Raw genomic sequence first — 13,574 nt, forward strand, 5'->3', positions numbered from 1 at the left:
GTCGACGGGCGCACCGGACAGTCCGGTGCGCCAGCCACGTCACCCAACCGTTAGAGTTCGACCATTGGAGCTCTGACATGTGGGGCCACCGGACTGTCCGGTGGTGCACCGGACATGTCCTATTCACTGTCCGGTGCGCCTTCTGGCGCCTGCTTTGACTCTACGCGCGCAGTCGCACACTGTTCACTGTTCCTGTAGCTTTTGCAGACGACCGTTGGCGCAGTTAGCCGTTGCTCCGCATGGCACACCGTACAGTCTGGTGCTACACCGGACAGTCCGGTAAATTATAGCGGAGTGGCTCCCCGAAAACCTGAAGCTAGCAAGTTGGAGTTGATCCACCCTGGTGCACCGGACACTGTCCGGTGGCACACGAGACAGTCCGGTGCGCCAGACCAGGGCAGCCTTCGGTTATCTTTTGCTCTTTTTATTTGAACCCTTTCTTGGACTTTTTATTGGTTTGTGTTGAACCTTTGGCATCTGTAGAACCTATAATCTAGAGCAAACTAGTTAGTCCAATTATTTGTGTTGGACAATTCAACCACCAAAATTATTTAGGAAAAGGTTTGACCCTATTTCTTTTAAATCTCCCCCTTTTTGGTGATTGATGCCAACACAAACCAAAACAAATATATAAGTGTAGAATTTAACTAGTTTGCATAAGATAAGTGCAAAGGTTGCTTGTAATTAAACCAATTTACATTTTCATAAGATATGCATGGATTGCTTTCTTCATTTTAACATTTTGGACCACACTTGCACCACTTGTTTTGTTTTTGCAAAATCTTTTGGAAATTCTTTTCAAAGTCTTTTTTCAAATGGTCAAAGCTATATGAATAAGATTTCGAGAAGCATTTTCAAGATTTAAAATTTTCTCCCCTTATTTCAAATGCTTTTCCTTTGATTAAACAAAACTCCCCCTTAATGAAATTCTCCTCTTAGTGTTCAAGAGGGTTTTGGATATTAATTTTGAAAGAGGTTATACCAATTATAAATTATATCAAAAATAAGATATCAATTGAAAACTTCTTTAATACAAATTGAAAGACTACATTTTTGAAATTTGGTGGTGGTGCGGTCCTTTTGCTTTGGGCTAATACTTTCTCCCCCTTTGGCATGAATCGCCAAAAACTGATACTTTGTGAGTGAAGTATAAGCCCTTTTTTACTTTCTCTCCCCCTTTGGCAAACAATATATGAGTGAAGATTATACCAAATTGGAGAGCGGTGCGAAGTGGCGGCGAAGTGGAGATAATTCGATGGAGTGGAGTGGAAGCCTTGTCTTCGCCGAAGAACTCCATTTCCCTTTCAGTCTATGACTTAGCATGAAATACACTTGAAAACCACATTAGTCATAGCAAAGAAAAGAGATATGATCAAAGGTACATGAATGAGCTATGTGTGCAAAATATCAATCAAAATTCCTAGAATCGAGAATGTTTAGCTCATGCCTAAGTTTGGTAAAGGTTTTCTCATAATCTCATCTAATGGCTTGGTAAAGATATCAACTAATTGTTCTTTGGTGCTAACATATGCAATCTCGATATCCCCCCTTTGTTGGTGATCCCTCAGAAAGTGATACCGAATGGCTATGTGCTTAGTGCGGCTGTGCTCAACGGGATTATCCGCCATGCGGATTGCACTCTCATTATCACATAGGAGAGGAACTTTGGTCAATTTGTAACCATAGTCCCTAAGGGTTTGCCTCATCCAAATCAATTGCGCGCAACAATGGCCTGTGGCAATGTACTCGGCTTCGGCGGTAGAAAGAGCTACTGAATTTTGTTTCTTTGAAGCCCAAGACACCAGGGATCTTCCCAAGAACTGACAAGTCCCCGATGTGCTCTTTCTATCAATTTTACACCCTGCCCAATCAGCATCTGAATAACCTATTAAATCAAAATTGGACCCCTTGGGGTACCAAAGACCAAACTTGGGCGTATAAACTAAATATCTCAAGATTCGTTTCACGGCCCTAAGGTGAACTTCCTTAGGATCGACTTGGAATCTTGCACACATGCATACAGAAAGCATAATATCCGATCGAGATGCACATAAATAGAGTAAATATCCCATCAACGATCGGTATACCTTTTGATCTACGGATTTACCTCCCGTGTCGAGGTCGAGATGCCCATTGGTTCCCATGGGTGTCTTGATGGGCTTGGCATCCTTCATCCCAAACTTGGTGAGTATGTCTTGAATGTACATCGTTTGGCTGATGAAGGTGCCCTCTTGGAGTTGTTTGACTTGAAATCCTAGGAAATACTTCAACTCCCCCATCATAGGCATCTCGAATTTCTGTACCATCAGCCTACTAAACTCTTCACATGTAGATTTGTTAGTAGACCCAAATATGATATCATCAACATAAATTTGGCATACAAACAAATCATTTGCAATTGTTTTAGTAAAGAGTGTAGGATCGGCTTTTTCGACTTTGAAGCCATTAGCGATAAGAAAATCTCTTAGGCATTCATACCATGCTCTTGGGGCTTGCTTGAGCCCATAAAGCATCTTAGAGAGTTTATAGACATGGTTAGGGTACTCACTATCTTCAAAGCCGGGTGGTTGCTCAACATAGACCTCCTCCTTGATTGGTCCATTGAGGAAGGCACTTTTCACGTCCATTTGATAGAGCTTAAAGCCATGGTAAGTAGCATAGGCAAGTAATATACAAATTGACTCAATCCTAGCTACAGGTGCATAGGTTTCACCGAAATCCAAACCTTCAACTTGTGAATATCCCTTGGCTACAAGTCGGGCTTTGTTCCTTGTCACCACACCATGCTCATCTTGCTTGTTGCGGAAGACCCACTTGGTCCCTACAACATTTTGATTAGGACGTGGAACTAAATGCCATACCTCATTCCTCGTGAAGTTGTTGAGTTCCTCTTGCATTGCCAACACCCAATCCGAATCCCTTAATGCGTCTTCCACCCTGTATGGCTCAATAGAAGACACAAAGGAGTAATGTTCACAAAAATGAGCAACACGAGATCGAGTGGTTACCCTCTTATGAATATCGCCGAGGATAGTGTTCACAGGGTGATCTCGTTGTATTGCTTGGTGGACTCTTGGGTGTGGCGGCCTTGGACCCTCATCATCTTCCTTGTCTTGATCATGGGCATCTCCCCCTTGACCATTGTCCTCCTCTTGAGGTGGCTCATCTTCTGATCTTCATTTTCATCCTCTTGAGCTTGATCCTCATCTTGGGTTGGTGGAGATGCTTGAATTGAAGATGATGGTTGATCTTGTGCATGTGGAGGCTCTTCGAATTCCTTAGGACACACATCGCCAATGGACACGTTCCTTAGTACGACGCACAGGGCCTCTTCATCATCTAGCTCATCAAGATCAACTTGCTCTACTTGAGAGCCGTTAGTCTCATCAAACACAATGTCACAAGAAACTTCAACTAGTCCAGTGGACTTGTTAAAGACTCTATATGCCCTTGTGTTTGAATCATATCCTAGCAAAAAGCCTTCTACAGCCTTAGGAGCAAATTTAGATTTTCTACCTCTTTTGACAAGAATAAAGCATTTGCTACCAAAGACTCTAAAATATGAAACATTTGGCTTTTTACCGGTGAGGAGTTTATATGATGTCTTCTTGAGGATTCGGTGAAGGTAGAGACGGTTGATGGCGTAGCAAGCGGTGTTGATTGCTTCCGCCCAAAACCGGTCCGAAGTCTTGTACTCATCAAGCATGGACCTCGCCATGTCAAGTAGAGTTCTATTCTTCCTCTCCACTACACCATTTTGTTGTGGCATGTAGGGAGAAGAGAACTCATGCTTGATGCCCTCATCCTCAAGAAAGCCTTCTATTTGTGAGTTCTTGAACTCCGTCCCGTTGTCGCTTCTAATCTTTTTGATCCTTAAGCCGAACTCATTTTGAGCCCGTCTCAAGAATCCCTTTAAGGTTTCTTGGGTTTGAGATTTTTCTTGCAAAAAGAACACCCAAGTGAAGCGAGAATAATCATCCACAATAACTAGACAGTACTTACTCCCACCGATACTTATGTAAGCTATCAGGCCGAATAGGTCCATGTGGAGTAGCTCAAGTGGCGTGTCAGTCGTCATGATGTTCTTGTGTGGATGATGAACACCACCTTGCTTCCCTACTTGGCATGCACTACAAATCCTGTCTTTCTCAAAATGAACATTTGTTAGTCCCAAAATGTGCTCTCCCTTTAGAAGCTTGTGAAGATTCTTCATCCCAACGTGGGCTAGTCGGCGGTGCCAGAGCCAACCCATGTTAGTCTTAGCAATTAAGCAAGTATCGAGTTCAGCTATATTAAAATCAACTAAGTATAGCTGACCCTCTAATACTCCCTTAAATGCTACTGAATCGTCACTTCTTCTAAAGACAGTAACACCTATATCCGTAAAAAAGACAATTGTAGCCCATTTTTCATAATTGAGAAACTGAAAGCAAGTTGTAATCTAAAGAATCTACAAGAAAAACATTGGAAATAAAATGGTCAGGTGATATAGCAATTTTACCAAGTCCTTTGACTAAACCTTGATTTCCATCCCCGAATGTGATAGCTCTTTGGGGATCATGGTTTTTCTCGTAGGAGGAGAACATCCTTTTCTCCCCAGTCATGTGGTTTGTGCACCCGCTATCAATTATCCAACTCGAGCCCTCGGATGCATAAACCTACAAAACAAGTTTAGGTCTTGTTCTTAGGTACCCAAACGGTCTTGGGTCCGTTGACATTAGAAACAAGCACCTTGGGTACCCAAACACAAGTCTTTGAGCCCTTGTGTTTGGCCCCAACATATTTGACAACTACTTTGCCTGATATGTTAGTTAAAACATATGAAGCATCAAAAGTCTTAAATGAAATGTTAGGCTCATTTGATGCAATAGGAGATTTCTTTTTAGGCAATTTAACATGATTGGATTGCCTAGAACTAGATGCCTCACTGTTATACATAAAAGCATGATGAGAGCTAGAGTGAGACTTTCTAGAATGAATTCTCCTAATTTTGTGCTCGGGATAACCAGCAGGATATAAAATGTAACCCTCATTATCCTGAGCCATGGGAGCTTTGCCCTTAACAAAGTTAGACAATTTCTTAGAGGCATTAAGCTTGACATTGTCTCCCTGTTGGAAGCCAATGCCATCCTTAATGCAAGAGCGTCTCCCACTATAGAGCATGCTTCTAGCAAATTTAAATTTTTTGTTTTCTAAGTCATGCTCATCAATTTTAGCACTAAGTTGAGCTATGTGATCATTTTGTTGTTTAATTAAGGCTAGGTGATCATGAATAGCATCAACATTAATGTCTCTACATCTAGTACAAATAGTAACATGCTCAATGGTAGATGTAGAGGGTTTGCAAACATTTAATTCATCAATCTTAGCATGTAAAATAGCATTCTCATTCTTAAGGTTGGAAATAGAAATATTGCAAACATTTAAATCTTTAGCCTTAGCAATCAATTTTTCATTCTCAAGTTTAAGGCTAGAGAGTGATTCATTCAACTTGTCAATTTTAGCAATCAAACTAGCATTATCATTTTTAAGTTTGACAAGAGAATCATCATTAACATTTACTTTCTCAACCTTATCAATTAATTTAGCATTCTCATTTCTAAGGTTGGAAATAGTATCATGGCAAGTACTTAGCTCACTAGTTAATTTTTCACATTTTTCTACTTCCTGAGCATAAGCATTTTTAACCTTAGCATGCTTCTTGTTTTCTTTAATAAGGAAGTCCTCTTGGCTATCCAAGAGTTCATCCTTCTCATGAATAGCTCCTATAAATTCATTTAACTTTTCCTTTTGTTGCATGTTGAGGTTGGCAAAAAGGGCAAGCAAATTATCGTCATCATCACCAGAGTTCTCCTCATCACTAGATGTTGCATATTTAGTGGAGGCTCTAGATTTTACCTTCCTTTTGCCGTCCCTTGACATGAGATATTTGTGGCCGACGTTGGGGAAGAGAAGACCCTTGTTGACGATGATGTTTGCGGCGTCCTCGTCGGAGGAGGAGTCGGTGGAGCTCTCATCAGAGTCCCACTCCCGGCAAACATGGGCATCACCGCCCTTCTTCTTGCAATACTTCTTCTTTTCCTTCCTTCTCCCCTTTTTGTCGTCGCCCCTGTCACTAGAAATAGGACATTTTGCTATAAAGTGACCAGGCTTACCACACTTGTAGCAAACCTTCTTGGAACAGGGCTTGTAATCTCTCCCCTTCCTTTGCTTGAGGATTTTGCAAAAGCTTTTGATGATTAAAGCCATCTCCTCATTGTCGAGCTTGGAGGTGTCAATGGGGAGCCTACTTGATGTAGACTCTTCTTTCTTCTCCTCCGTTGCTTTGAAGGAAACAGGTTGCACCTCGGGTGTGGAGGTGGTGCCTCGCTCGATGATTTGTTTGGAGCCTTTGAAGAGTGAGACACGGTGATTTGTTTTACCGAGGTTCGGTTCTTCCAAAACTACTCCCCGTTGAGGTGGTCACAAAGAACAGGTCTCTTTCAACCCTTTCCCTCTCTCAAACGGTCACTTAGACCGAGTGAGCTTTTCTCCTAATCAATTGGTACACTTAGTCCCCACAAGGACCACCACACAATTGGTGTCTCTTGCTTTGATTACAAAGATGTTGAGAACAACAATTGGGAAGAAGAAAAGCGATCCAAGCGCAAGAGCTCAAAGAACACGGCAAAACTCTCTCTTCTAGTCACTATTGCTTTGAGTGGAATTGGGACTTGGAGAGATTTTGATTCACTCTATTTGTGTCTTATATTGAATGCACTAGCTCTTGTATTGAATGAGTTGGCTAAAAACTTGGATGCCTTGAAGTGTGGTGGTTGAGGGGTATTTATAGCCCCAACCACCAAAGTGGCCGTTGGGGAAGGCTACAGTCGACGGGCGCACCGGACAGTCCGGTGCGCCAGCCACGTCACCCAACCGTTAGGGTTCTACCGTTGGAGCTCTGACATGTGGGGCCACCGGACTGTCCAGTGGTGCACTGGACAGGTCCTGTTCACTGTCCGGTGCGCCTTCTGGCGCCTGCTCTGACTCTGCGCGCGCAGTCACACACTGTTCACTGTTCCTGTAGCTTTTGCAGACGACTGTTGGCGCAGTTAGCCGTTGCTCCGCATGGCACAACGGACAGTCCGGTGCTACACCGGACAGTCCGGTGAATTATAGCGGAGTGGCTCCCCGAAAACCCGAAGCTAGCAAGTTGGAGTTGATCCACCCTGGTGCACCGGACACTGTCCGGTGGCACACCGGACAGTCCGGTTCGCCAGACCAGGACAACCTTCGGTTGTCTTTTGCTCTTTTTATTTGAACCCTTTCTTAGACTTTTTATTGGTTTGTGTTGAACCTTTGGCACCTGTAGAACCTATAATCTAGAGCAAACTAGTTAGTCCAATTATTTGTGTTGGACAATTCTGAGAGCACCTAGAGGGGGGGGTGAATAGGTGATCCTGTAAAACTTCAAAACTTATGCCACAAAAACTTGTTAAGTGTTAGCACAAGTATGGCTAAGTGGCTAGAGAGGAGTCAAAACACAATAACCACAAGAAATCAATCACAGAGATGACACGGTGGTTATCCCGTGGTTCGGCCAAGTACAAAACTTGCCTACTCCACGTTGTGGCGTCCCAACGGACGAGAGTTGCACTCAACTCCTCTCAAGTGATCCAATGATCAACTTGAATACCACGGTGTTCTTGCTTTTCTTTTCTCAATCCCGTTTGCGAGGAATCTCCACAACTTGGAGCCTCTCGCCCTTACAAAAGATGTTCACAGAGAATCACAGAGCAAGGGGGGATTAGCAACTCACACACGACACAAAGATCACAGCGAATACGCACACACAAGACCCAGACTTGAGCTCAAAGGACTAGCACACTAGAACGGAGCTCAAATCACTAGAATGTCGAACAAGTGCGCGAGATTGATGTGTGAGTGATCAAGAGTGCTCAAGGAATGCTTGGTCTTCTCCTCCATGCGCCTAGGGGTCCCTTTTATAGCCCCAAGGCAGCTAGGAGCCGTTGAGAACAATTCTGGAAGGCCATCCTTGCCTTCTGTCGTCGGGCGCACCGGACAGTCCGGTGCACACCGGACAGTGTCCGGTGCCCGATTCCTTTCCTTAAATGGCGAAACCGACCGTTGCCGACCGTTGCAGATCTGGCGCACCGGACAGTCCGGTGCACACCGGACAGTCCGGTGCTTCCTTCCGACCGTTGGCTCGGCCACGTGTCGCGCGCCGATCGCGCGGCCGACCGTTGGCCCGGCCGACCGTTGGCTCACCGGACAGTCCGGTGCACATCGGACAGTCCGGTGAATTTTAGCCGAAGTCGCCGGAGAAAAACCCGAGAGCGGCCTCTTCGTCCGAGGTAGCCTGGTGCACCGGACACTGTCCGGTGCGCCACCGGACACTGTCCGGTGCACCACCGGACAGTCCGGTGCCCCAGACCGAAACAGCCCCTTGGCTGCACACAGCCAAGTCTTCTCTTCTCTTCTTCTTTCTGTTTCTAACACTTAGACAAATATATTAGTACACAAAATCAATGTACTAAGACTTAGAAACATACCTTTGTTGAAGATTTGCACTTTGTTCATCCATGGGCGTTGATTCACATTTAAACACTTGTGTTGACACTCAATCACCAAAATACTTAGAAATGGCCCAAGGGCACATTTCCCTTTCAATCTCCCCCTTTTTGGTGATTTATGCCAACACAACATAAAGCAACTAGAACAAGTGCAAAATCACTTCAAATAAAAACTAACTTTGAGTTTTATTCAATTTTGGCATATATGGATCATCCTTTGCCACCACTTGGTTTGTTTTTTTGCAAATCAAACTCAAATCTCTATCTCTAAGTCAAACACACTTGTTGAAGCATAAAGAGAGTCATTCCAAAGAAATTTGATCAAAGATTTCAAAAACTCCCCCTAAATCCCATAATCAATACTTCTCCCCACAAGAGGCCAACTTTTCACAAAAGAGACAATAAGAGAGTTTTGACAAAACAAAAGCTCTACTCCCCTAAATCCCATAATCAATACTTCTCCCCACAAGAAGCCAACTTTTCACAAAAGAGACAATAAGAGAGTTTTGACAAAACAAAAGCTCTACTCTACTATTTTCAAATCTCTCAAGTGGTAGCTGATCCATTTATCGCTTTTGGCCTTTATTTTCTCCCCCTTTGGCATCAAGCACCAAAACGGGATCAATCTTGGCCCTGGAACCCCATTGCCTCACCAAAATTTTCAATTAAGAGCAAATGGCAATAAGAGTTCATGAGATGAACTTGGAATTAGTTACCCTCTCATCGGAGTGCAGTGGAAGTCTTTCATGGTCCAAGTCCACCTTTTCCCTTTCAATCCTCCTTCGAGACTAAATCATCAAACTCAAGCACATGGTTAGTCTCAAAGGGTCAAGTTGTAACACATCTCCCCCTAAACATGTGCATCACTTTGCAACGGACTTGTGAGATCCAGGGAGTGTTTGTACAACTTGAGCACCACAATAAGCAACAAAATGCAGAATGAACATGATCAAAGGCATAAACACATGTATGCTATAATTCAATCCAGGTTCCGCGAATCTAAGACATTTAGTTCACTACGCAGCCTGCAAAAGGTCTTCTCATCTAGAGGCTTGGTAAAGATATCGGCTAGCTGGTTCTCGGTGCTAACATGAAACACTTCGATATCCCCCTTTTGCTGGTGGTCTCTCAGAAAGTGATGCCGGATGTCTATGTGCTTTGTGCGGCTGTGCTCAACAGGATTCTCCGCCATGCGGATAGCACTCTCATTATCACATAGGAGTGGGACTTTGCTCAGATTGTAGCCAAAGTCCCAGAGGGTTTGCCTCATCCAAAGCAGTTGCGCGCAACACTGACCTGCGGCAACATACTCGGCCTCAGCGGTGGATAGGGCAACGGAAGTTTGTTTCTTAGAGTTCCATGACACCAGGGACCTTCCTAAGAATTGGCACGTCCCCGATGTGCTCTTCCTATCGACCTTACATCCAGCATAGTCGGAATCTGAGTATCCAACTAAGTCAAAGGTAGACCCCTTTGGATACCAGAGCCCGAAGCAAGGCGTAGCAACCAAATATCGAAGAATTCGCTTCACCGCCACTAAGTGACATTCCTTAGGATCGGATTGAAATCTAGCACACATGCATACGCTAAGCATAATATCCGGTCTACTAGCACATAAGTAAAGCAAAGAACCTATCATTGACCGATATGCTTTTTGATCAACGGACTTACCTCCTTTGTTGAGGTCGGTGTGTCCGTCGGTCCCCATCGGAGTCTTTGCGGGCTTGGCGTCCTTCATCCCAAACCTCTTTAGCAAGTCTTGCGTGTACTTCGTTTGGGAGATGAAAGTGCCGTCCTTGAGTTGCTTCACTTGGAACCCAAGGAAGTAGTTCAACTCGCCCATCATCGACATCTCGAATTTCTGCGTCATCACCCTGCTAAACTCTTCACAAGACTTTTGGTTAGTAGAACCAAATATTATGTCATCGACATAAATTTGGCACACAAACAAGTCACCATCACATGTCTTTGTAAAAAGAGTTGGATCAGCTTTCCCAACCTTGAAAGCATTAGCAACTAAGAAATCTCTAAGGCATTCATACCATGCTCTTGGGGCTTGCTTAAGTCCATAGAGCGCCTTAGAGAGCTTACACACATGGTCGGGGAACCGTTCATCCTTAAAGCCAGGGGGTTGCTCCACATACACCTCCTCCTTGATTGGTCCGTTGAGGAATGCGCTCTTCACATCCATTTGGAACAACCTGAAAGAATGGTGAGCGGCATATGCTAGCAAGATTCGAATTGATTCTAGCCTAGCCACAGGAGCAAAAGTCTCCTCGAAATCCAAACCTGCGACTTGGGCATAACCTTTTGCCACAAGTCGAGCCTTGTTTCTCGTCACCACCCCGTGCTCGTCCTGTTTGTTGCGGAACACCCACTTGGTTCCCACAACATTTTGCTTCGGACGAGGCACCAGTGTCCAAACTTCATTGCGCTTGAAGTTGTTTAGCTCCTCTTGCATGGCCAACACCCAGTCCGGATCTAGCAAGGCCTCCTCTACCCTGAAAGGCTCAATAGAAGAGACAAAGGAGTAATGCTCACAAAAATTAACTAATCGAGATCGAGTAGTTACTCCCTTGCTAATGTCACCCAGAATTTGATCGACGGGATGATCCGTTTGAATCATCGCTCGAACTTGGGTTGGAGGTGCCGGTTGCGCTTCTTCCTCCACCACTTGATCATCTTGTGCTCCCCCTTGATCAAGCGCCTCCACTTGAGGTACCTGTTCGTCATCTTCGGTTGGGGGATGCACCATAGTTGAGGAAGAAGGTTGATCTTGTTCATCTTGTTCCTGTGGCCGAACTTCTCCAATCGCCATAGTTCGTATAGCGGCCGTCGGAACATCTTCTTCATCTACATCATCACAATCAATAACTTGCTCTCTTGGAGAGCCATTAGTCTCATCAAATACAACGTCGCTAGAGACTTCAACCAAACCCGATGATTTGTTGAAGACTCTATACGCCTTTGTATTTGAGTCATAACCTAACAAAAACCCTTCTACAGCTTTGGGAGCAAACTTAGAATTTCTACCCTTCTTCACTAGAATGTAGCATTTACTCCCAAATACACGAAAGTACGATACATTGGGTTTGTTACCGGTTAGTAGCTCATACGACGTCTTCTTGAGGAGGCGATGAAGGTAGACCCTGTTGATGGCGTGGCAAGCAGTGTTAACGGCTTCCGTCCAAAAGCACTCGGGGGTCTTGAACTCTCCTAGCATCGTCCTTGCCATATCGATGAGCGTCCTGTTCTTCCTCTCTACCACACCATTTTGCTGTGGTGTGTAGGGAGCGGAGAACTCATGCTTGATCCCTTCCTCCTCAAGGAATTCCTCCACTTGAAGGTTCTTGAATTCGGACCCGTTGTCGCTCCTTATCTTCTTCACCTTGAGCTCACACTCATTTTGAGCTCTCCTGAGGAAGCGCTTGAGGGTCCCTTGGGTTTCAGACTTATCCTGCAAAAAGAACACCCAAGTGAAGCGGGAAAAGTCATCAACAATAACTAAACCATACTTACTCCCTCCTATGCTTAGATAGGCGACGGGTCCAAAAAGGTCCATATGCAGCATCTCCAAGGGTCTTGATGTCGTCATCACATTTTTGGTGTGATGAGAGCCTCCCACCTGTTTCCCTGCTTGACAAGCTGCACAAGGTCTATCTTTTTCGAATTGAACATTAGTTAGACCTATCACGTGTTCTCCCTTTAGAAGCTTGTGAAGGTTCTTCATCCCCACATGTGCTAAGCGGCGATGCCACAGCCAGCCCATGCTAGTCTTAGCTATTAAGCATGCATCTAGACCGGCCTCTTCTTTTGCAAAATCAACTAAATAAAGTTTGCCGTCTAATACACCCTTAAAAGCTAGTGAACCATCACTTCTTCTAAAGACAGACACATCTACATTTGTAAATAGACAGTTGTACCCCATGTTGCATAACTGACTAACAGATAGCAAATTATAACCTAGAGACTCTACTAAAAACACATTAGAGATAGAGTGCTCATTAGAAATTGCAATTTTACCTAACCCTTTTACCTTGCCTTGATTCCCATCACCGAATATGATTGAATCTTGGGAATCCTTATTCTTGACGTAGGAGGTGAACATTTTCTTCTCCCCCGTCATATGGTTTGTGCATCCGCTATCAATAATCCAGCTTGAACCCCCGGATGCATAAACCTGCAAGGCAAATTTAGCCTTGGGACTTAGGTACCCAACTCATGTTGGGTCCTACAAGGTTAGCACAAATATTCTTAGGGACCCAAATGCAAGTTTTATCTTCCTTGCATCTTGCCCCTAACTTCCTAGCAACAATTTTCTTATCCTTTCTACAAATAGCAAAGGAAGCATTCAAAGCACAATAAATTGTAGAGGGTTCGTTTACTACTTTTCTATGAACATTTGCAACATTTCTTTTAGGAACAACATTTCTCCTAGTAACATTTCTATCATACACATAAGAAGAACTAGGAGCAAACATGGCATGAGAATCATAAACATATGAATCAAAAACATCATAACTTCTATTTACATTTCTAGTTTGTCTTCTATCATGATACAAAAAGGCATGGTTCCTTTTAGCACTAGTAGCCATAGGGGCCTTCCCTTTCTCCTTGGCGGGAATGGGAGCCTTATGGCTTGTTAAGTTCTTGGCTTCCCTTTTGAAGCCAAGTCCATCCTTAATTGAGGGGTGTCTACCAACCGTGTAGGCATCCCTAGCAAATTTTAGTTTTTCAAAATCACTTTTGCTAGTCTTAAGTTGGGCATTAAGACTAGCTAATTCATCATTCAGTTCTGAAATGGAAACTAAGTGTTCACTACAAGCATTAATATCAACATCCTTACACCTAGTGCAAATTTCAACATGTTCAACACAAGAGTTGGATTTTTGTGCTTCTACTAGTTTAGCATTTAAGTCATCATTAATGCTCTTTAATTTAGAAATTGAATCATGGCATGTAGACAATTCACAAGCAAGCATTTCATTTCTCTTAATTTCT

Source organism: Zea mays, chromosome 3 (assembly GCF_902167145.1).
Source record: "Zea mays cultivar B73 chromosome 3, Zm-B73-REFERENCE-NAM-5.0, whole genome shotgun sequence".
Classification (NCBI taxonomy): Eukaryota; Viridiplantae; Streptophyta; class Magnoliopsida; order Poales; family Poaceae; genus Zea; species Zea mays.